The sequence below is a fragment of the Oncorhynchus masou genome, chromosome 33 (genome assembly GCF_036934945.1).
Source record: "Oncorhynchus masou masou isolate Uvic2021 chromosome 33, UVic_Omas_1.1, whole genome shotgun sequence".
Lineage (NCBI taxonomy): Eukaryota > Metazoa > Chordata > Actinopteri > Salmoniformes > Salmonidae > Oncorhynchus > Oncorhynchus masou.
This window is the reverse complement of record NC_088244.1, coordinates 21,739,992-21,765,282: the sequence shown is the minus strand read 5'-3', so window position 1 is coordinate 21,765,282 and position 25,291 is coordinate 21,739,992. Positions and strand designations below refer to the sequence as shown.

At 41.5% G+C, this 25,291-nt stretch overlaps 1 protein-coding gene across 2 annotated transcripts in view; it reads right to left on the bottom strand.

Annotated features, from left to right (window-relative positions):
- LOC135528006 (nuclear receptor coactivator 3-like) overlaps nucleotides 1-21,067 on the bottom strand; it is a 118,942-nt gene extending 97,875 nt beyond the window's left edge. For both annotated transcript variants that reach the window (XM_064956756.1, XM_064956757.1), the window contains exon 1: nucleotides 20,916-21,067. The gene's annotated coding sequence lies outside the window, so the exon portion shown is untranslated. The remainder of the gene's footprint in view (nucleotides 1-20,915) is intronic.
- Between the last annotated feature and the right edge of the window lie 4,224 nt (nucleotides 21,068-25,291).

The following is a 25,291-nucleotide window of genomic DNA, read 5'->3' as shown; positions in this document are numbered from 1 at the left end:
GAAGTTTACATATACTTAGGTTGGAGTCTTTAAAACTCGTTTTTCAACCATACCACAAATGTATTGTTACAAACTATAGTTTTGGCAAGTCGGTTAGGACATCTACTTTGTGCATGACACAGGTAATTTTTTCAACAATTGTTTACAGACAGATTATTTCACTTATAATTCACTGTATCACAATTCCAGTGGGTCAGAAGGTTTCATACACTAAATTGATTGTGCCTTTAAACAGCTTGGAAAATTCCAGAAAATTATGTCATGGCTTTAGAAGCTTCTGACAGGCTAATCGACATCGTCATTTTGAGGTCTATCTGTGGATGAATTTCAAGACCTACCTTCAAAATCAGTGCCTCTTTGCTTGACATCATGGGAAAATCAAAAGAAACCAGCCAAGACCTCTGATTGTAGACCTCCACAAGTCTGGTTCATCCTTGTGAGGAATTTCCAAACGCCTGAAGGTACCACGTTCATCTGTACAAACAATAGTACGCAAGTATAAACACCATGGGACCACACAGCCGTCATACCACTCAGGAAGGAGATGCGTTCTGTCTCCTAGAGATTAACGTACTTTGGTGCGAAAAGTGCAAATCAATCCCAGAACAACAGCAAAGGACCTTGTAAGGAGGCTGGAGGAAACAGGTACAAAACTATCTATATCCAAAGTAAAACGAGTACTATATTGAGATAACCTGAAAGGCCGCTCAGCAAGGAAGAAGCCACTGCTCCAAAACCGCCATAAAAAAGCCAGACTACGGTTTGCAACTGCACATGGTGACAAAGATCGTACTTTTTGAAGAAATGTCCTCTGGTCTGATGAAACAAAAATAGAACTGTTTGGCCATAATGACCATCATAATGTTTGGAGGAAAAAGGGGGAGGCTTGCCAGCCGAAGAACACCATCCCAACTGTGAGGCACGGGGGTGGTAGCATCATGTTGTCGGGGTGCTTTGCTGCAGGAAGGACTGGTGCACTTCACAAAATAGATGGCTTCATGAGGTATATTGAAGCAACATCTCAAGACATCAGTCAGGAAGTTAAAGCTTGGTCGCAAATGGGTCATCCAAATGGACAATGACCCCAAGCATACTTCCAAAGTTGTGGCAAAATGGCTTAAGGACAACAAAGTGAAGGTATTGGAGTGGTCATCACAAAGCCCTGAACTCAATCCCATAGAAAATGGAACTGAACTGAAAAAGCGTGTGCGAGCCCGGAGGCCTACAAACCTGACTCAGTTACACCAGCTCTGTCAGGAAGAATGTGCCAAAATTCAACTTACTTATTGTGGGAAACTTGTGGAAGGCTTCCCAAAACGGTTGACCCAAGTTAAAAAATGTAAAGGCAATGCTACCAAATACTAATTGAGTGTATGTAAACTTCTGACCCACTGGAAATGTGATGAAAGAAATGAAAGCTGAAATAAATCATTCTCTCTACTATTATTCTGACATTTCACATTCTTAAAATAAAGTGGTGATCCTAACTGACCTAAGGCAGGGATTAACAAGGATTAAATGTCACGAATTGTGAAAAAAAAAGTTTAAATGTATTTGGCTAAGGTGTATGTAAACTTCAACTGTATATTAATAGCTTTAGGTTGGTTGTTTTAAGCTCAACTTCAAGATTTCCACCAAGGACGATGCCTCTTCGATCACCACTCTCCCTCGCTTGGGCAAGGGACATTTAAGTTGTATTCGGATGTGAAGATGTAAAACGTTATTCAAGGGCTGAGGGTTTAGGGCCGAGGACTTTCTACTTTGAGTTTGAAACACAGGCTGTCTCAAATATCCCCATATCCCCTAATTAATAAAATAATCTGATGTGGACAGGTCCAGGAGAAGGGCCCAGGTAACAACATCAGACAGATAGTAGCCTCAGAGACATGCTCTACAGCAGGTATTCCCAAACTGGGGTATTGCCGTCGGGAGTACGCCGAATAAAAATGTGGTTCACATTTTAAAAAATAAATCAAATTTAAATACTTTTTTTCCTTCACATTTTCAAACAGTCCATTTATATTTTCCAACGGGGCTATACATTTGGGTGAGGTTTTTTTCTCGCCTGAGTGGTCTCGTTTCACTGCCAAAAAATAAAATTAAACCATCTAGTAATAACAACACAATGTTAAATACAGGTAGTGTCACGACTCCTACCGAATGTAGCTCCCCTTCCTGTTCAGGTGGCGCTCGGGCGTCGTCACAGGCCTACTAGCTGCCACTGATCCCTTTTCCCTTTTTCTGTTTATTGGTTTCACCTGTGTTTGTTTTAGGCTGATTGGTTGGGTTTTATTTACCAGCAGGACCGCCTGCTGGTTGTGCGGGATTGTTCGATGTACATGTGTACACGTCTGTGTGTCACGGTTTTCCCATGTGTTTGGGGTTTTTGCTGAACTGTTTGAGTCTCCCGTGTTTGGGATATTTGTTTTGGTTGGCGTATGTTCACCGTTGTGGTGCATTAAAAGTTAGCACTACCCTGAACTCTCTGCTCCCTGTGCCTGACTTCTCACCCACTAGACCCGGGGCGTTATAGGTAGCCTTGTCAAATAATTAACATCCAATCACATTAACCATTATTCTCTCGCGGGAATTCCACTAACGGTCTGTATGTAGCGAAACGTAGCTGCTGCTCATGTTCGTATCTGTACTGATGGAGCAAAAGCCATGACAGGGAGACATAGTGGACTGGTAACGCACGTACAAATAGTTGCTCCCGACACCACTTGGGTACACTGCAGCATCCACCGAGAGGCTATTGCTGCCAAGGGAGTGCCTGACAGCTTGAAAGACGTTTTGGACACTACAGTGAAAATGGTTAACTTTGTTATAGCAAGGCCCATGAACTCTCGTCTATTTTCTGCACTATGCAATGATATGGGCAGCGACCATGTAAGGCTTTTACAACATACAGAAGTGCGCTGGTTATCAAGGGGCAAAGTATTGACCCATTTTTTTTCATTTAGAGACAAGCTTAAAGTTTTCTTTACTGACCATAAATTTCACTTATCTGACCGCTTGCATGATGACGAGTTTCTCATCTGGGTGATGTTTTTTCTTACCTGAATGATCTGAATCTAGGATAACAGGGACTCTCCCCAACTATATTAATTGAAGCTATGATTAAGAAGTTGGAGCTCTTCTCTGTCTGCATTAACAAGGACCACACACCGGTCATTCCATCATTGTATGATTTTCTGTGTGCAAATGAACTCAAGCTTAAGGACAACGTCAAATGTGATATAACGAAGCACCTGAATGAGTTGGGTGCGCAATTACGCAGGTACTTTCCCAAAACGGATGACACAAACAACTGGATTCGTTATCCCTTTCATGCCCTGTCTCCAGTCCACTTACCAGTATCTGAACAAGAGAGCCTCATCAAAATTGCAACAAGCAGTTCTGTGAAAATTGAAATGAATCAGAAGTTACTGCCAGATTTCTGGATTGGGCTGCGCTCAGAGTATCCTGTCTTGGCAAATTGCACTGTTAAGACACTGATGCCCTTTGCAACCACATACCTATGTAACAGTGGATTCTCGGCCCTTACTAGCATGAAACTAAATACAGCCACAGACTGTGTGGATAATTATTTAAGACGGAGACTCTCTCCAATACAACCCAACATTGCAGAGTTATGTGCATAATTTTAAGCACACCCTTCTCATTAACCTGTGGTGAGTTATTCACAATTTTCAATGAACAAATAAGGTTTTATATGTAAGATGGTAATAAAAACTCACTCATTCTTATGTTTAATAAATGTATCGTATATGTGTGTGTGGCAGGCTTACAACTTTTGAGAGTGCGTTGACCCTGGTGCTAGAGGGGGTACGCAGCTGGAGATTTGAAGGGGTACGGGACTATAAAAAGGAGTACGGGACTAAGGGGTATGAGACTATAAAAAGTTTTGGAACCACTGCTCTAGAGAACACAACACAAACCCTCCACTCTGGCCACTCACTGTTGTGAGTGTCTCCCCCTTGCTCTCCTCTGTTCTCTCTCCCCCTTTCTCTCTTCCAATTATGACTCTCTCTCCATCCCTCACTCTCTCCTTCTGACCAGCTAAATATTTTATCAGCTGGCAGAAGAACCTACAACCCCCAAGGCCAGGGGTTCTCTTTTGGTTGTTTTTTTATTATTAAGGAAAGAGGGGGGCAGTGAAGTGAAGGAAGGAGGGATGGAGGGAGGGAGGAAGGGTTGTTCACCGACCCTAACCCCAGTGAAGTGCTTGGTCACTTTGAAGTTGTTCTCTTCTCTCTTGCTGTCTGCCTGTCTCACTCTCTCCTCCCCTCCTCTCTTGCTCTATCCGTGTGCATCTTGTGTATGAGTGTGTATAGCACGCTGATCGGTTGGTTCAGAACGGGATGAACGACCTTGAGCCGGCGCACAGGGCTGTGTTGCCGTGGCAACGAAGCCTTGTGCAACCAGTAACAGCTGGATGCAACAGCACTCCCTGAATTTTAGCGGGAGTCACCACGTTAATAAAAACGACACACTCCTCCTCCCCCTCTTCTTTCTCCTTCTATTTCTCCCTCCCTCTCTCACATATGTGGAACTGTACTCTCAGACAAAAGAAAAGAGCAACACTGTCCAAATCATTGACTGTTTGCACACCAGTCAGTTAAATTAGAAGGTAACGCATTGGTCCCTACGTCTATGGATTGGTTGTATACAACTTTTCCCAAAATTATCAATTACATAGTCATTAAATGGTAATACATGCCACTTCTTTACCTCAATTAAAATATTCATGGGGTAGGAAACAAAATGAGGGAAACGTAGGGGGAATGTAATTAGGTGAGTAATTGAATCATGTATTGTCAATCAAAGCGGTCCTACAGCCCTCGGCCATTAATATGCATCATTATTTAGTGTAGCCTTGTTGGTCTGTGGACAGACAACACAGAGCTAACAGAGGAGTTGAGCTGGAGGGATCAGGAGCAGTGTGCAGGTGGTGGAGGAGGATGTCACAGAGTTGGTTCCCACCAGCTCCATCTAGAAACATTTCCAGCAGAGCTCGCTAGCTAGCATCACACACACACACACACACACAACCAGGCAGGCACAACATCCACATGAGACAATGTCACCCTCTCCACACACAAACATAAGCTCACAAAACACACACACACACACAAACACCCACACACTCCCAAAACACACAGCCCTGCACGTGAAATCACACATGCACCACTCCCAAAAACACACGGATGCATAATACACACTCGCAAAAACAAACACTATGCAGTCAAATCCTCTCATCACCTCCCAGTCATTTAAGAGCAGACTTAACTTATTTAGCCTGAGTGCTGCGATTCAGGGGATTAGGACTTAGAATCAAATTAATTATGAGTAACTAATGAAAGAGAAAGAGGGAGGAAGGAGTCTGGCATAGAGAGGGAGAGGAAGAGCATAAGAGGGAAAGCAAGAGATGAAATAGGTATGAGAGAGGGCAGAAAAATAGAGAGACCCTATAAGCTATCTCCCTCTTTCTATCCGGTCTCTCTCCATCCATCCCTTGACTACAGAGGCTTCTTAACTTCTTGAAACTCCCCAACCCGGATCCGGGTTTGTGACTAAAGCCTCAGGCTCATTAGCATAACGCAACGTTAACGATTTCTGAAAATCGCAAATAAAATTAAAATAATGCGTTTGCTCTCAAGCTTAGCCTTTTCTTAACAACACTGTCATCTCAGATTTTCAAAATATGCTTTTGAACCATAGAAATTGACTAATTTGTGTAAGAGTATGCAAAGCTAGCATAGCATTTTGTGTAGCATGTAGCACGCAACATTTTCACAAAAACCAGATAACCAAATAAATAAAATCATTTACCTTTGAAGAGCTTCTGATGTTTTCAATGAGGAGAGTCTCAGTCACATACCAAATGCGCAGTGTTTCCTGAAAGCGTCTGTGTGTAGGAGAAATCGTTCCGTTTTCTACATTGCGTCTGGCTACCGAAACGAACCGAAAATGCAGTCACCTACAACGTGAAACTTTTTCCGGATTAACTACATAATATCGACCGAAACATGGCAAACGTTGTTTGGAATCAATCCTCAAGGTGTTTTTTCACATATCTCTTCATTGACATGCAGTTCGTGGAAGCTTGCTTTCCTCTCTGTGTCCCATGGAAAAATACTGGCAGGTGACTTTTGCGCACCAATTTCGGCGCAGGACACCGGGCGGACACGTGGTAAATGTGGTCTGTTATGGTCAATCTTCCAATGATCTGCCCACAAATACGTCACAATGCTGCAGACACCTTGGGGAAACGACAGAAAGGGCAGGCTCGTTCCTCTTGCGTTCACAGCCATATAAGGAGATCATGAAAAACAGAGCCTCAAAAATCCTTGTCATTTCCTGGATGCCATCTCATCTTGGTTTTGCCTGAAGCTCACGTTTTAGGGCACGCACAGAGAAGATCTTTGTATTTCTGGACACGTCAGAGTGTTTTCTTTCGAACGGTAGCAATTATATGCATAGTCGAGCATCTTTTTGTGACAAAATATCTTGTTTAAAACGGGAACGTTTTTCATCCAAAAATGAAATTGCGCCCCCAGAGCATCAACAGGTTAAAGGGATACTTTGGGATTTTGGAAGTCGTGGTTACCATTGTTATGTCTATGTGTTCAGTATGAAGGCAGACCTGAGCCCTAGGACCATGCCTCAGGTCTACCTGGCATGATGACTCCTTGCTGTCCCCAATCCACCTGGCCGTGCTGCTGCTCCAGTTTCAACTGTTCTGCCTGCGGCTATGGAACCCTGACCTGTTCACTATGATTACTATTATTTGACCATGCTGGTCATTTATGAACATTTGAATATCTTGGCCACGTCCTGTTATAATCTCCACCCGGCACAGCCAGAAGAGGACTGGCTACCCTTCATAGCCTCTCTCTAGATTTCTTCCTAGGTTTTGGCCTTTCTATGGAGTTTTTCCTAGCCACCGTGCTTCTACACCTGCATTGATTGCTGTTTGGGGTTTATGCTTGGTTTCTGTACAGGACTTTGACATATCAGCTGATGTAAGAAGGGTTATATAAATACATTTGATTTGATTTGAGTTAGAGGTAGTTTCGGGAGCCAATACTAACTAGCATTAGCGCAATGACTGGGAGTCTATGGGTATCTGCTAGCATGCTAGACATTTATCTATTTTTATAAAAGAAGCTACTTCTATACAAATGTTGTTGATCAGCACAATAAAATAAGTCCTAAATGGAACGGATTGTCATCTGTATCCCCTCAACAACTCAATGCATGCACACTGTCCTATTGAATATGCATTCATCTATATTGTGGATAGGCATAGGCTACATCTTGATTTACCCAGTTTACCATAAGTCTGGTTCATCCTTGGGAGCAATTTCCAAACACCTGAAGGTACTACATTTATCTGTTCAAACAATAGTACACAAGTATAAACACCATGGGGCCACACAGCCGTCATACCACTCAGGAAGGAGACACGTTCTGTCTCCTAGAGATACTTTGGTACAAAAAGTGAAAATCAATCCCAGAACAACAGCAATGGACCTTGTGAAAATGCTGGAGGAAACAGGTACAAAAGTATCTATATCCAAAGTAAAACGAGTCCTATATCAACATAACCTGAAAGGCCAGCAAGGAAGAAGCCACTGCCCCAAAACCGCCATAAAAAAGCCTGACTACGGTTTGCAACTGCACATGGGGACAAATACTGCACATGGGACCAAATCCTCTGGTCTGATGAAACAAAAATAGAACTGTTTGACCATAATGACCATCATAATGGTTAAAAGGGGGAGGCTTGCAAGCCGAAGAACATCATCCCAACTGTGAAGCACGGGGGTGGCAGCATGTTGTCCTGTGGGGGTGCTTCGTTGCAGGAGGGACTGGTGCAAATAGATGGCACCATGAGGAAGTAAAATTATGAGAGACATTAAAGACATCAGGAAGTTAAAGCTTGGTCGCAAATGGGTCTTCCAAATGGACAATGACCTCAAGCATACTTCCAAAGTTGTGGCAACATGGCTTAAGGACAACAAAGTCAATGTATTGGAGTGGCCATCACAAAGCCATGACCTCAATCCTATCGAAAATTTGTGGGCAGAACTGAAAAAGCGTGTGCGAGCCCGGAGGCCTACAAACCTGACTCAGTTACACCAGCTCTTTCAGGAGGAATGGGCCAAAATTCACCCAACTTATTGAGGGAAGCTTGTGGAAGGCTACCCGAAACGTTTGACCCAAGTTAAACAATTTAAAGGCAATGCTACCAAATACTAATTATGTAAACTTCTGACCCAATGGGAATGTGATGAAATAAATAGAAGATGACCCAAAATTCCAGCAGGTTGCTTAACCTGTCCTGGGCCTCTTCCCTTAGGCACTCCAGACACACACGTACTCCCCATAATCCCAGGCTAGTTTGTCAAGTCATGACTCCCCTCTTACCACTGCCGAGAAAGGAGTACTACTCCCCATCACCCCTCCACCCACACAGCCCGACCCAGTCACCAACACCCCCACTGACCTCGACCCCCCTTACTCTGTTCAGCAAACACCTTGCATCACCCCTCATCCATCCATCGATCCATTCGGGCTGGCACAATTAGATTATAATCATGTAACTGACGATTACGGGAAACAACCTTGAACTAAAAAAGATAATTGTCATAATTATCTTCATACTTTTAATACATTTATTTTGGGGGGATTGAACTTTATTTACAAGTAGATATAGTTTACCCAATAGAAGTCCCCACCACCCCAATTGACAATTAAGACAATCACTGTAACAACTTGCCTATTAATTATCATTACCCAACATTCCATAATCATCACAGTTAGTGATGCAGCGATATGACATTTTTGGCCGATACCAATATCCAATATCATCCATGCCAAAAAAAACGATACCAATACCCGATATTTAAAATGTTTGCGGCCTTTTAAGCATTCTAGTACAGTTAAATAGTTAACACACACACACATGGATGCAGCAGTCTAAGGCACTGCATCTCAGTGCAAGAGGCGTTACTACAGTCCCTGGTTCGAATCCAGGCTGTATCACATCCGGGCATGATTGGGAGTCCCATAGGGCGGTGCAATTGGCCCATTGTCGTCCGGGCCGTCATTGTAAATAAGAATTTGTTCTTAACTGACTTGCCTAGTTAAATTAAGGTTACACACACACACACACACCACACTGACCAAAAAGTTATTTTGTTGGCATTTACGTATGTCCCCATTACCAGTAAAACATAATCAAAACCTATTTATTTTACTTACTTGCTGTGCTGTTTTGTTGTTAATTTGTTCAGTTGTTTCATTCTCAACCAGGATTTCAATGAAACACCGTTTGGGTCTTTGCATGTCAAAAAAGATACACGTCAAATAACACAACATATTCTGTTTCAGTAGCTATAGTTAGCTAGCTAATTATATAGCTAGGTGTCATCATCTAAAATAACCCTAAATGAGAAGACAGTTCATATTTGATTAATGGTGGTCGGACCCATCTATGTGAAGCTAGTCACAATAAGGATTAGCCAGAATAGTGGACATTGCGGTTAGCCTTCAAAATAAAAGTATGGCATAATTCTACTATATGTATTCATTTGCATCACTGTCAATGACATACTTTTAGGCAAAATTCTACTATTGTGCCTAATCCTTATTGTGGCTAGCTTCACAACACACCACCCGGTCTGGTCGAGCCTCACTAGCCAGATGAAGCTAGCTGGCTGCTTATAACGTTAGCTTTGGGCTACAGGGTTAAGTAGCTGGCTAGCTATTTATTTTCATGAACTGAAGTTCAATTTCAATAGGCGAAAAACAAGTGACAACCTAGCTAATACTTACTCACAAGGATTTCAATATCATTGCTAAGAATAATGAAAATGACTGCAGTTTCTACTGGTCATTGTTTTCAGGCTGGTTGTATTGGTGCTAGCTAGGTACCAAGCTAAAGCTAGCTACCCCTTGGCTTTAATGGATTTCCCCTTTGAGTTGTCTCGCTGAAATGTTGTTACTCTTTCAAATGACTTCTCGACTTGTTGACTGTTCGATCCACACAGCAGACATTGTGGGCTAGGTTAGGCATGCTGTGTTGCACGTGTAATGCAACATTTTATGTGGCGTCATTACGTCATGTACCTTCGTTATATAGGTTTGCGCGGTAGCTTTGACATCGGTTTTAAACATCGGCGTTAAACTAGATATCGCTGTTGCCAATTTTAACTAATATTGTTCGATTTCTATATGTTCACCAATATATCGTGCATCCCTAGTCACAGCCCTACCATCCATTCATTCATCCCCCTCCCTGACCCCAACGTGGTGGCCTATAGGCCCAGCAGCCTGCCTATGTCCAGCATCCCTGTTCCCCCTCGATTTAGGAGCCCTCTGGAAGCCCCCATGGGTGGAGGGTAGAGGTGGGGTAAGTGTGAGTGTGTGTCTGCGAGGGTGTGAGCGTGTGTGTTTGTGTTAATTGACAGTTTGGTCACAGAAAGACAGGACTGTAAATCTGCAAGGAGGGCACTGGGGAACAAAACGCTGTCTGCCAGGCCACCACACCCCTCTACTCTACCCTCTATTAGGGCAACACACAGACACACAGCCAGGTCATCCTGGAACAAAGCCAGAGACATAGAGCTACATTTAAACTATGGCTTTTATAATTAACTAAACCTCATGGCCCAGGCCCTGCAACACACCTCTCACACTTCCTCTCATAGCATATGGAGACACTACATTAACAAGCAGCAGCACATAATAAGATTATATATATCATGTAACAGAACTATGTAACAGGACGGTTATATATGAAGAGGGAGGGGTGGAGGGGTGCATAAATGACAGGTCCTTTAGTGTAGATCATTAACCCAGTTTCACACACACACACACATATACAGTGCCTTGCGAAAGTATTCGGCCCCCTTGAACTTTGCGACCTTTTGCCACATTTCAGGCTTCAAACATAAAGATATAAAACTGTATTTTTATGTGAAGAATCAACAACAAGTGGGACACAATCAATGAAGTGGAACGACATTTATTGGATATTTCTAACTTATTTAACAAATCAAAAACTGAAAAATTGGGCGTGCAAAATTATTCAGCCCCCTTAAGTTAATACTTTGTAGCGCCACCTTTTGCTGCGATTACAGCTGTAAGTCGCTTGGGGTATGTCTCTATCAGTTTTGCACATCGAGAGACTGAATTTTTTTCCCATTCCTCCTTGCAAAACAGCTCGAGCTCAGTGAGGTTGGATGGAGAGCATTTGTGAACAGCAGTTTTCAGTTCTTTCCACAGATTCTCGATTGGATTCAGGTCTGGACTTTGACTTGGCCATTCTAACACCTGGATATGTATTTTTGAACCATTCCATTGTAGATTTTGCTTTATGTTTTGGATCATTGTCTTGTTGGAAGACAAATCTCTTCTTCCACATGTTTGGTGTGTCTCCCAGGTGGCTTGTGGCAAACTTTAAACAACACTTTTTATGGATATCTTTAGGAAATGGCTTTCTTCTTGCCACTCTTCGATAAAGGCCAGATTTGTGCAATATACGACTGATTGTTGTCCTATGGACAGAGTCTCCCACCTCAGCTGTAGATCTCTGCAGTTCATCCAGAGTGATCATGGGCCTCTTGGCTGCATCTTTGATCAGTCGTCTCTTGTATGAGCTGAAAGTTTAGAGGGATGGCCAGGTCTTGGTAGATTTGCAGTGGTCTGATACTCCTTCCATTTCAATATTATCGCTTGCAGTGCTCCTTGGGATGTTTAAAGCTTGGGAAATCTTTTTGTATCCAAATCCGGCTTTAAACTTCTTCATAACAGTATCTCGGACCTGCCTGGTGTGTTCCATGTTCTTCATGATGCTCTCTGTGCTTTTAACGGACCTATTAGACTATCACAGTGCAGGTGCATTTATACGGAGACTTGATTACACACAGGTGGATTGAATTTATCATTATTAGTCATTTAGGTCAACATTGGATCATTCAGAGATCCTCACTGAACTTCTGGAGAGAGTTTGCTGCACTGAAAGTAAAGGGGCTGAATAATTTTGCACGCCCAATTTTTCAGTTTTTGATTTGTTAAAAAGGTTTGAAATATCCAATAAATGTCGTTCCACTTCATGATTGTGTCCCACTTGTTGTTGATTCTTCACACAAAAAATACAGTTTTATATCTTTATGTTTGAAGCCTGAAATGTGGCAAAAGGTCGCAAAGTTAAAGGGGGCCGAATACTTTCGCAATGCACTGCAGTGTTATATAACTAACTTTGTGGGGACACACAATTCAGTCTCATTCAAAATCCTATTTTTCATAACCCTGAACCTTAACCATAACCCTAGTTAACTGATCCTAGCTCCTAACCCTAACCCTTAACGTAATTCTAACCCTAACACTAATTTGAACCTATACCCTAAACCCCCTCGGAATAGCATTTGACCTTGTGAGAGCTGGCAAAACGTCCCCAGTTGGTCAAATTTGTGTTTGTTTGCTATTCCTGTGGGGTCTTCTGGTCCCCACAAGTATAGTTAAACAGGTCTACACACAGCAGTAACATCTAAAGCAGTTAACATCTAATATTACACTTTGACATAAGTGAGATTGGCAATCAAATCAACTGCGTTGGGCACAGGTAAGGGAAATATTAATAGTATCTAAACATATAGCCTATTGTATTATCCCCTATTGGTGGTCAGACCAATCCCCTGTACCTTTCTCATGTAACTATAATAACATTTCAGCACAGTGCACGGCGCCTAAACGTATCCATGTACAGGGTCATGGCCTATGGTCATTTCCATGTAAAAGGTCCCATGAGCACCAACATGTGAAGTTTATAGGAACATATCAAAAGAAAAGCTAAGAGTCGATATTTTTGGGAAATTGAGGCATAGATGTTTTTCAACCATTTTCCATCCTAAAAATTAGGACATAAAAAATATTACTAGAAAATACTTTAAAAGTTATTAGAAACAGGAGTTGGAAGGAACCAAAAATATGAACAGAACCCCTAGATTTTTTTGTTTCGTTCCACTGTTCCCACCAACAAAATAAGGTTCATAATCGCCCCTTTCTCTTCCTTTTTTAACCCGTGAAATACATTTTTTTAATCCATTTAGCTCATAAAATTACTTCACCAATCAGTGTGGATAGAGCAGGCAAGGTAGTTGTTTACATGCGTGATGGACAGACAAGTGTAGGCTAAGGCACAAGATGCAACTGAAATTTTGCAGGTGGGGAGAGTGCAAGACAGGGTTGAAGAGGAGGCTTGAAGCGCAGGGCATCTTGTTATGACATGCATTATATGAATTAGGTCCACAGAATTATACCAAGGAGGTGCGGCTTCTATGGAGGAACTTTGCAAGCTAATAGGAAAGGGAAACGGGGGATACCTAGTCAATTGTATAACTGAATGCATTCAACTGAAATGTGTCTTCCGCATTTAACCCAACCCCTCTGAATCAGAGGTGCGGGGGCTGCCATAATAGACATCCATACCTGGGGAACAGTGGGTTAACTGCCTTGGTCAAGCTTGTGTGTGCTGAGTGGCACCAGAATTACAAACACATCTTACCTTCTTGCAGTTAATAAATCCAAAGTGAAAAGTGATAACTTGGCCTATAGTATCCTTAACTAGCATTGAAAAAGTTAATCCATTCTTCTCTAGCTAATTAAAAATCTCTCTCCCTTTCTTCTGAATCAAGCTTGTAACATCAGTACAGTAGCCTATTATTTGGAGGGGGAGGGCCAGGTAGCCTAAACACGCACAGGCAAAGATTTTCAGCTTGCAGGCAGACACTGGAATACATTTCTGAGTGACAGAATGAGGAATTTGCATATGCACTTTGCTGTGGGACTACAACATTTCCCATGAAATGTAAAATAACGTTATTAAACGGTTCCAATGCTTTTAAAATAATGTTTCTGTTCCAGAACACTATGGATCGCTTTCAGTCCAGGTTCTGTTTCTGTTCCTTGAAATATGTATTTATTTTCCAGTTTTCGGTTCTGCACACAGAACTGGTTCCAACCCCTGATTAGAAAAACAATAGAAACACAATAATGTTAAAGGCCCCTGCCAACTATTATATTTAGTTTCGCAAAAATGATTTGCCTTCTGTAACTCAATTTTTTTTGGCCTATTTTCGTTATTCTGTTAGCAAAAACCCACATACAGTTGAAGTCGGAAGTTTACATACACTTGGTTGGACTTGGAGTCATTAAAGCTCGTTTTTCAACCACACCACAAATGTCTTGTTTACAAACTATAGTTTTGGCAAGTCGGTTAGGACATCTACTTTGTGCATGACACAAGTAATTTTTCCCAAAAATGTTTACAGACAGATTATTTAACTTGTAATTCACTGTATCACAATTCCAGTGGGTCAGAAGTTTACATACACTAAGTTGACTGTGCCTTCAAATAGCTTGGAAAATTCCAGAAAATGATGTCATGGCTTCAGACACTTCTGATAGACTAATTTACATAATTTGAGTCAATTAGTCAATGTATTTCAAGGCCTACCTTCAAACTATGTGCCTCTTTGCTTGACATCATGGGAAAATCAAAAGAAATCAGCCAAGACCTCAGAAAAAAATTGTAGACCTCCACAAGTCTGGTTCATCCTTGGGAGCAAACAAGTATAAACAAGTATAAACACCATGGGACCACGCAGCCTTCATATCGCTCAGGAAGGAGACGCGTTCTGTCAGCTGGAGATTAACGTACTTTGGTGTGAAAAATGCAAATCAATCCCAGAACAAAAGCAAAGGACCTTGTGAAGATGCAGGAGGAAACAGGTACAAAAGTATCTATATCCACAGTAAATTGAGTCCTATATCGAGATAACCTGAAAGGCCGCTCAGCAAGGAAGAAGCCACTGCTCCAAAACCGTCATTAAAAAGCCAGACATCAAGAGGAAGTAAAATTATGTGGATATATTGAAGCAACATCTCAAGACATCAGTCAGGAAGTAAAAGCTTGGTTGCAAATGGATCTTCCAAATGGACAATGACCCCAAGCATACTTCCAAAGTCGTGGCAAAATGGCTTAAGGACAACAAAGTCACAGTATTGGAGTGGCCATCACAAAGCCCTGATCTCAATCCTATTGAAAATGTTTGGGCAGAACTGAAAAACATGTGCGAGCAAGGAGGCCTACAAACCTGACTCAGTTACTCCAGCTCTGTCAGGAGGAATGGGACAAAATTCACCAAACTTATTGTGGGAAGCTTGTGGAAGGCTACCTGAAACATTTGACCAAAGTTAAACAATTTAAAGGCAATGCTACCAAATACTAATTGAGTGTATGTAAACTAACGACCCACTGGGAATGTGATGAAAGAAATAAAAGCTGAAATAAATAATTCTCTCTACTATTATTCTGACATTTCACATTCTTAAAATAAAGTGGTGATCCTAACTGACCTAAGACAGGGTATTTTTACTCGGATTAAATGTCAGGAATTGTGAAAAACTGAGTTTAAATGGATTTGGCTAGGGTGTATGTAAACTTCCGATTTCAACTTTAAGGCAGAATTATGAAAGTTCACAGAAGTAACACGTACAGGTAGACCTATCAATTTGTGAGTGTTTTTACTGCTAACAATTTTGTTTATTAATTATTAAGTGATTAAAATGTGTCACTCTGTTAACAATGACACAATGGGAAATCATTGTGGTCACATAACAGAGTTGCAGTAGAGCACAGCACAGTAACTCAGTACAGTAGAGCACACTATAATATGCAGTGCCTTAGGAAAGTATTCAGACCTCTTGACTTTTTCCATGTTTGGTTACGATACAGCCTTATTCTAAAATTGATTAAATAGTTTCCCCCCCTCATCAATCTACACACAGTACCCCACAAAGCAAAAACAGGTTTATATAATTCATTTAAAAAATAATAATAATAAAATAAATTTAAAAAATGAAATATTAAATGTACATAAGTATTAACACCCTTTACTCAGTACTTTGTTGAAGCACCTTTGGCAGCGATTACAGCGTCAAGTCTTGTATGACGATACAAGCTTGGCACACCTGTATTTGGAGAGTATCTCCGATTCTTATTTACAGATCCTCTAAAGTTCTGTCAGGTTGGAGGGCGAGCATTGTTGCACAGCTATTTTCAGGACCCTCCAGAGATGTTCCATTAAGTTTAAGTCTGAGCTCTGGCTGGGCCACTCAAGGACATTCAGAGACTTGTCCCGAAGACACTCCTGTGTTGTCTTGGCTGTGTCCTTAGGTTCGTTGTCCTGTTGGAAGGTGAACCTTTGCCCCATTCTGAGGTCCTGAGAGCGCTGGTTTTCATCAAGGATCTCTCAGGTCTTTGATCCATTCAGCATTCCCTCAAACCTAACAAGTCTCCCAGACTTTGGTGCTGAAAAACATCCCCACACCATGATGCTGCCACCACCAAGATTCCCCGTAAGGATGGTGGCACGTTTCCTCCAGACGTTCCCCCAGTCCAAAGAGTTCAATCTTGGTTTCATCAGACCAGTGAATGTTTTGGCAAACTCCAAGCGGGCTGTCATCTGCCTTTTACTGAGGAGTGGCTTCCGTCTGGCCACTCCACCATAAAGGCCTGATTGGTGGAGTGCTGCAGAGATGGTTGTCCTGGAAGGTTCTCCCATCTCCACAGAGGAACTCTAGAGCTATGTTAGAGTGATCATCTGGTTCATGATCCCCTCCGTGACCAAGGCCCTTCTTTCCCGATTGCTCAGTTTGGCCGGGTGGCCAGCTCTAAGAAGAGTCTTGGTGGTTCCAAACTTCTTCCATTTAAGAATGATGGAGGCCACTGTGTTCTTGGGGACCTTCAGTGCTGCATAAATGTTTTGGTAACCTTCCCCAAATCTGTGCTGACACAATCCTGTCTCGGAGCTCTACAGACATTTCCTTCTACCTCATGCCTTGGTTTTTGATCTGACATGCACTGTCAACTGTGGTACCTTATATAGACAGGTGTGTGCCTTTCCAAATAATGTCCAATCAATTGAATTTATCACAGGTGGACTCAAATCAAGTTGTACAAACATCTCAAGGATGATCAATGGAAACACGAAGAGTCTGAATACTTATTTAAGTAAGGTATATCTGTTTATAATTGCTTAGGATTCTTTTTTTTAAATCTATTTTAGAATAAGGCTGTAACGTAACAAAATGTGGAAAAAGTAAAGCGGTCTGAATACTTTCTGAAAGCACTGTACTCTACTGAAGTGTACCCTTCTATACATTAGTTTACTGTAAATGTCTTTACTGTACTGTCCTCTACTGTACTGTACTGAACTCTACTAAACTGTACTGTCCTGTGCAATGTTCTACTTTGCTGTACTGTCCAAACTTGTGAAACATAGACGTCTATGATTGGTTCAGATTTGGTCGGGTCTGGACAAACCAAATTTGGTCTTGTTTGGGGGCAGAGCTCATTAGAATAATTGCTAGTGTATAATAACACCCAAACATGCACCTAGCTACCTTTGTGTACATATTCAGGATACATCACCATGAAGGGAATGACACTCATAATTATCCATTTCTGTATAGTACAGATGAAGGACCCAAGATGTAATTTTGTTACCGGGTGTTGATCCACTTCAAACTCAAGGTGTCATATCATAGCTGACACCCCATTCCTTCTGCAAACATCTTTGAACCTTAATGTTTTTGGAAAACATGGTCACAAAAAAGATTTTACTGTCATTCCAAACTTTGCATCTGCACTGTTCCTCAAGTAAATATGTTTTAGTAAAATGTTCTGTGTCAATTGTTAAAGGTAGACTTCTACACATGGTTTGTTGAACTTTGCAATCAATGGTTTTTGCTTAGCATACATTTTAATGTGAAAAGGTGAGTCTTAGTGTTACTATTTTTAGGTGGTGGCCGTAGCAAACTATCTGCTTCAGTTTTCGAAATTATCGATCTCTGTCAAAGGAGGAGCTGTTTTTTACATAGTGTACATTTATTTCTTCTAAACACATTTCCGTTTCTTGGGAATGTTAATTTTTGCAAATATTTTCTAAATACTTACTTTTATGTTTGCTAACTGAACAGGCAACACCGCCGAGTTCTAAACTGTAAACCAATCAAAAGTGTCATGCCCTGACCGTGGATATCTGTTTTCTATATATTTTGGTTAGGTCAGGGTGTGTCTAGGGTGGGTACTCTAGGTTTTTGTATGTCTAGGGTTTTTGTATGTCTAGGGTTTTTGTATGTCTATGTTGGCCTGATATGGTTCCCATTCAGAGACAGCTGTTTATCGTTGTCTCTGATTGGGGATCATATTTAGGCAGCCCTTCTTCCCATTTTCTGGTGTGGGATCTTGTCTACAGTTATGTGCATGTGTGCACACTAGTAGCTTCACGTTTCGTTTGGTTGTTGGTTGTTTTGTTTTGGTGATTTTCAGTTCATTAAAAATATGTGGAACTCTATTCACGCTGCGCCTTGGTCTCACTCATACAACAATGGTGACAAAAAGTTGGGTACTATCCATGGTACTATCTCTGATGATCACGTCCACCAATCCCGTTATCTGTATCTAAGGTAGTAGACAGCTGGCGACAAACTGTCATCGGGTGATGCATTGTTTGTATATTTGTAATTAACTATTTAGTTATAAAAACATCATACCATCAATGCAAGCTGTAAAATGACTCCCAACTTAAAACACAGCAACCTTAGTAATGTAGCTAGCTTGCTAGTTAGCTAGTTGCAACAAGAAAATCTGTTGCTACTGTAGCTAGCAGGAGCAGATAACTTTATCACTAGCTAGCATGTCATTCAGGGACAAGGAGCATTTTAAATATCAGTTTTTTCCAAGTAATAATTGAAGACTACAAAAATCAATAGGCCAAGTAGTGTAAATCTAATACAGTCATCAACGGCAAGACCCACTAATTGAATTCTGACAAATAACAAATGCCACATTATCCCTGTCAATAGTGGGATGAGTGCAGAGCAGCCAGCCTCAGACTGTCAGGATGTTCATTTTCTAGCTCACAAACTACATTCCTTTGTTGTGATGATTTATTTGATTAATCCTTGTCTCTTTTGTCTTACATCTATTCAATTATCCTGTGTCCTGCTCCCAGAGATCAACCAAGTGCTATTCACCAAGCATGGGCTGATTCACTCACCTGTGAGGAGAACCTTCCTACCGCAGTTTGAACAAACCCTGCTGTCACTATTTAAATATTGGACCCACATATACATGTGCCGTCTTTTCTTTGTGGGTTTTGTCTTTTCTTTGTGGGTTATGTCAGTGTTGTGCATTTTAGAATTGAAGAACAACTACAGATACACATGCTTGTTCGAGCATCTCAAAGATTACATTAGTAGAATTAGTATAACGGGACAAACAGATTGTTTTATTATTGTAACCTGCAGTTGGGGAAATTCTACAGGCCCCATTAGATGGATCAGGCTTTTACCATAGATGGTGGAGTCCTCGTCTCTGGACCACACAAGCTTTAGATTACATTCTACTAAGGTCCTTGTCTCTCTCTCTACATCGGTCAGCTACTTTGGTGACTAGGGTGGGATCCTATGGGGCCTGGGCCCACAAATGTCGCTTGAAGGAAAGGGGAAATACTGAAGCATGTGTTGATGACAGTTCTACAGTCTCTTGGCATAGATGGTTAGCTCTCATTTCTGGACTGCAACATTGTAAGATTGTGCCCTCCACGGCACTTGATATACATTGATTGGTAGGCTACACTATATTTAAATACTTAAAATACTGTGAGACACCTTTGCTATTTGTCTCTGTACTCAATACATGGTGAAACATTATTTGTGAGTGTTCTTTGATCGAATGTATATGCATGAAACCTACATTATGGAAAACATGTATCACACTCAGTCATAGTTAGTAGAATAATGCTTTTGGCATGTCAACATTTAGAAGGTTAGTAGGGAAGTTAATAACGTAAACCACCTAAATATACTTACATTCACTGAACATTTAGTAGTTAAAACTCACCAACATTCATTTCCCAACTGATTTTTCTATAATCCTACAGGCTCTTTATCATTCGCCATAACTTATATTCCAATGCATCAAGATGCATGCCCTCTATGCCCACTATGGTATTATTGGGTAGCTGGTATTTGAGAAGTCATCTGGTTTAAAAATCAAGCAGAGAAATGTGCAAGAATTGAAGATGCCAAAATATTTTATAGTCATCATACGTTTTACTGTCATATACATCAAAAATCTGCTCCTCCCTCGGCGGGGATCAGTCAACTTCACTCTTTTGAGCTTCGGCCCACCACCTATTTATTGTGGAATTGTCCCTATATCATTCAGTGATAGGACAATATTAAAATTTGAGCTGGTCTTTTATATTTACATTTGAGCTGGTTAGACTTTACCCCTTCAATGCCGGACGACATGAACTTACTGAATGAAAGCAACATGTCCTAAAGCAGGCTAGCCTAAGAGTCCGAAATATATAGAATGTATTATGTGCTGTCTGCGCAATGGTTACCAACACACGTTTTAAAACATTGTCATAGTAAGTTTAAAAAAAAACCTTCCCTCAAAGTTCTGGGTCCAAACGAATGGGCACTTTATTTTAAATTCCTCAGCTATGACAAATACATTCAACCCCACTAACATGTCAGAAACCCTTTATATAGCGCGCTATATCTACACCAAAATCCATGACCTTGGCTTGGAGCGTCCCTATAAAACAACAAACACTTTTGCTGTCAAAGTAAACGGACATGCACGGCGCCCGTACACCGTAGCGTATATTATTGTGTTACGACGAGTATATAGAGTCCTACTACACATCAGTGGAAAACGATGTCGGGGCACTTCCGTCCAACCTAACGAGGAACAATGCCGTCGTGCGTAAAACCGAGCTTTATTAAAAGGAACAAGTAAAGGGAAAATGTAGTAAACTCACCAAATAGATATATCTCTGTGAGCGCACCAATAGCTTCTTCCTTTCCCTATTAACTCTCCGCCATCTTCAGCACTGTGTTTGTTTAAATGGGAAACACTCTCGAAGAGAAAGAAGCCAGCTTGTGCTGAGCGTTGGGGTTGCTGGGGAAAGTAGTTATTCACGTCGAACGTTGTTATTTTAGGTAGGGCAGACCTCCCGGATACGGACTACAACTACATGTATGCCCCAAGAAGAGATATTGGGTTCTAGTGTAGACGGCTGAACAGCGACGATATTAGAACAGAATAATGCCACGGTGTTTATTTTTAGTTATAAACTCGGTGATTAGCAGACAGCCGTGGTATATCAGACCGTATACCACTGGTATGACACATTCATTATTTGTACTGCTCTAATTACGTTGGTAACTAGTTTATAATAGCAATAAAGCACCCCAGGGGGTTGAAGTATATGGCCAAAACACCACGGTTTAGGGCTGTGTCCAGGCACTCCGCGATGCGTCGTGCGTATGAACAGCCCTTAGCGGTGGTATATTAGACATACCCACCTGCCTTATTGCTTAATTAACCTGAGGAACATTGAATTGTGTGCAAATGCCTGTAATACTTAATAGGCTGATCAGCTATCATCTAATTTAACATGGTAATGATGGTTTACAGAAGGTGTGTGGCTTGGACAACTTAACATTTACAGTATTCTAGTGTAGGCAGGCTATTCAGTATTCAAATATTATCTCAGTATGTGTATATTAGCCAGATATAGATGGTGATAAGAAAACATTTATGCAAATCGTATTTTTTTGCATTTTGATGAAATTCTAGATTTATTCAACTGAATTAACAAGGTCCCATATTCAATCAAACCCCTTTATCCGGGACTGCAAGTTTGATTGAACTGCGTATAAATTAGATAATGTTTTGCTTTGTTAAAAATAATGTATAGTCCTAAGCCTTATTGTGACATAACTCTAAAATGCTAGCCCTAATGATATGTTCTGTACCTGGAGAGGGCTGTGTGGTTTGGTTCTGTATCTGTAGAACAGTGGGACCTCCAGAGCTGTATATCTTATAGATGAGGCCCATATGTGGGCTCCATTTGGTGGAGCTGGCAGGTTCAGTGTGGACCGTTGGCGTCACAGCCTATTGGCCTAGGGCAGATTCGTCCCAGAACCAGTACCCTTGCCAAGAAGAGACGAGGTAAGATAGCACCAACCCGTCACCATGGTGATACCAGGCAGGCAGGAAAGTAGGCACACACACACACTCTGGCAGAGCAGACAGTAGGGTTTCAGCTGTGTCAGGGAGGGGTAGAGGTGGAGGGAGGGAGAGAGGAAGAAAGTGAGAATCAGATAGAGAGTGTAAAGACAGAGATTGAGCGACAGAAAGGCTGGAAGACAGGTAAAGAGGGACAACAGATGTATATATATATATATAATGATTGTGAGAGCAGCGGTAGAAACATAGCTGAAATACAGTTGACAGGGAAAGGAGAAGATGAGGAAAAAAGAGAGCGAGGGCAAGAGAAAGAGAGGAAGCGATGGTGAGTAATGTGAATCTGCAGAGTAAGTGAAGATGAGGAGGGAGAGAGTGATAGAAAACATTAGGTAGAGCCAGTCAGGGAATTACCCAGAGAGAGAAAGAGAGAGCGAGTGCTGAAGGAAAAAGAGAGGCGACAGAGGGGGGAAGGGGAAGGAATGAGGAGGAGGAGGACAGGACATTGCAATTAGCCTGGCCTGAGCAAAATCCACCCAAGTCAAGGAACACAACCAGAGGAAAAGAAAGAAGGATATGACTTGAGTTACAACTGTTCTTGGATTATGTGTCCTTTCAAAACATTTTTTTTTGGGGGGGAGGGGGCATGTGACACTGCAGAAGTTATATAAAGTTAGGGTGAGAAAATGTGTAAAATTGTAGCTCTAGTAGGAGCAACAGGCTGGCAGGCAGCACATTTCTGAACATGTCTCAAACAGCCTTGAAAAACAAGACACACACTATTTATACCACTGGAGAAAAGCCTTCTGTTATGACATTATTTTTTGAAAGCAGTGTCAGCACAAACAGACTGGAACTTGACAGCATTGATGATTATTATTTGCTGCAAAAGTGCAGCAAGAATATCCTGAATCTTAAGTTTGTTTTTCTTGTGATTTAACTTTTTCTTTTGATTTAAACTGTATGTGTGATTGTATCAATACTGGTGCGAAGTTATTTGATGACCCATCAAGCCTAATAGTGCCTTTGATAGGATTTGCATTGATAGTTGTCTGTTTATGTACGTAACTGTGTATGTGTCCTTAAGTTCTTCTCTTTCCCCTCCCCCATTGCCACACAATGCATAGAGCCAAACCACTATCACTGCTTTTGTCCATACTCCCCATTAAAGAAGGAGGGGGAAAGGAGAGAGAGGCAGAGGGTGAAAAGAAACGAGAGGTGAAAAATGAGTAATCTGTCATGAAGAACATTATGTGTGAGAGGGTGAAAAATATCTTCTTTCTCCAAACACACACACACACACACACACACACACACACACACACACACACACACACACACACACACACACACACACACACACACACACACACACACACACACACACACACACACACACACACACACACACACACACACACACACACACACACACACACACACACACACACACACACACACACACACACACACACAAAAAACAGTGAAAATGGTCTTATAGACACATAAAAACTGAGCAGGCAGGGAGCCATGCAAACTTTCAGATGGTTCTGTATCACACAGATGTGGAGCAGAATAAGACAAAGAGCAGTAATTGGCTAGAGATTGATGATGTGATGTCTAACGAATGTGACTGAGACAGAATCTAAAAAAGTTTTCACTACTGCGGTGACAGTGAGAGTGAGGGAGGGAGGGAGAGTGAGACGGAAAGGAGCTGTTTAACATTCCAAACGGGTAGAGAGAATTCAGGAGCAGCAGAGCAGCCATCGGCACACAGGTATAATGCAAAGGCCTCAGAGGGAGAGAGAGAGGGGGAGGCAGAGAGAGAGAAAGAGAATGAGAGGGAGAGTGCAGAGGAGAGGGATGGGTTTGGAAATGTCCACTTGCACATAGGTGTAGTGCAGGGAAAAGACGGGGAGGGGGTAGAGAGTAATGGGAGATTTGTAGAGAGAGGGACAGGTAGAGGCAGAGAGAGAGAGCATGGGGTGAATAGAGAAGCTCCCCGGCACTCAGGTGTATCAAACAGCATTTTGAAGGAGGGAGTGAGATAAGGGGAGAGAGGGGAGATGAGTAAAGACACAAAAGGGAGATGAAAAGAGATACACGAAAAGGGGATAGGATAGATAGGTGGAAAAAAGCACAGACGCCTTAAAAGAAAAAGAGAGAGAGACTGACAGCAGAGACAAAAAGATGGCTGGAAGCATAGACAATAAAAGGAATGCTGACCACCTCTATGCTTAATATTGGCCATCTCTTTATAGCCTCAGCTACCATCTCAGTCCAGCAGCCACCTCTTACTACAGCCACCTCTCATTGCAGCCTGTGGAGTTCCTGTCAGCACAACCACACAATGCCAAATCAATAGGACATAATAATATACTGTAGGTTAGAGGAGATAAACCAGCTGAATGTTGCTCTCAGACCATCCTCAGAAAAAGCCTCTAGAGACTCTTATGTGGTTGTCCTCTGTGAAAACATACTTAACTAAGGTATGTGAGCAATGTTCCCTCTAAGTTGTGTGCGGGCGCGCTGCTCCCCAGGGACTGCAATGCAGAAAAAATATCAGCCAGTGCAGAGAAGCACGAGATTGAACTTCACCCAACTTTCTAGTTTTCCCCTTTAGTTAACACTACCAACGTTTCCATCTAAAGTGGGATATGCCACTATTAGCCACTTTCAATTCAACATACTGTCGTGTCTTTGGATATGCCGGATTAAGTGATATGACATTCTCTGTAATTAATATTACCTGATTGAGCTAATCATGTAAATGCAATTAACTAGAGAGTCGGGGCACCACGAATTAATATTTATAGAGCTGTTATCTTCCGAATAAACTCTTAAAGACCTAGTAATATTTTACATCAATAGCAGTCAATATTAATCATCACCTTAATTCAGTCTCATCTGAAAGTTGTAAAATCTTGGTTATCTTCACGAACCCTGGCTAACAAGTTGAATCAGCAATACAAAATTGGGTTTAATTATTTATTTACTAAATACCTAACTAATCACACAGAATTACATATTCACAGAACGACTCATACCTTGATTACAAATTACGTCATAAAGGAGAACGTCCCTAGCGGGCGGAACAGATATGACAGCTGGTTACACAAAAGAAAAGGGTCTGGGTTTGAGTGAAAGAGCGGGAAGACTGAGGAA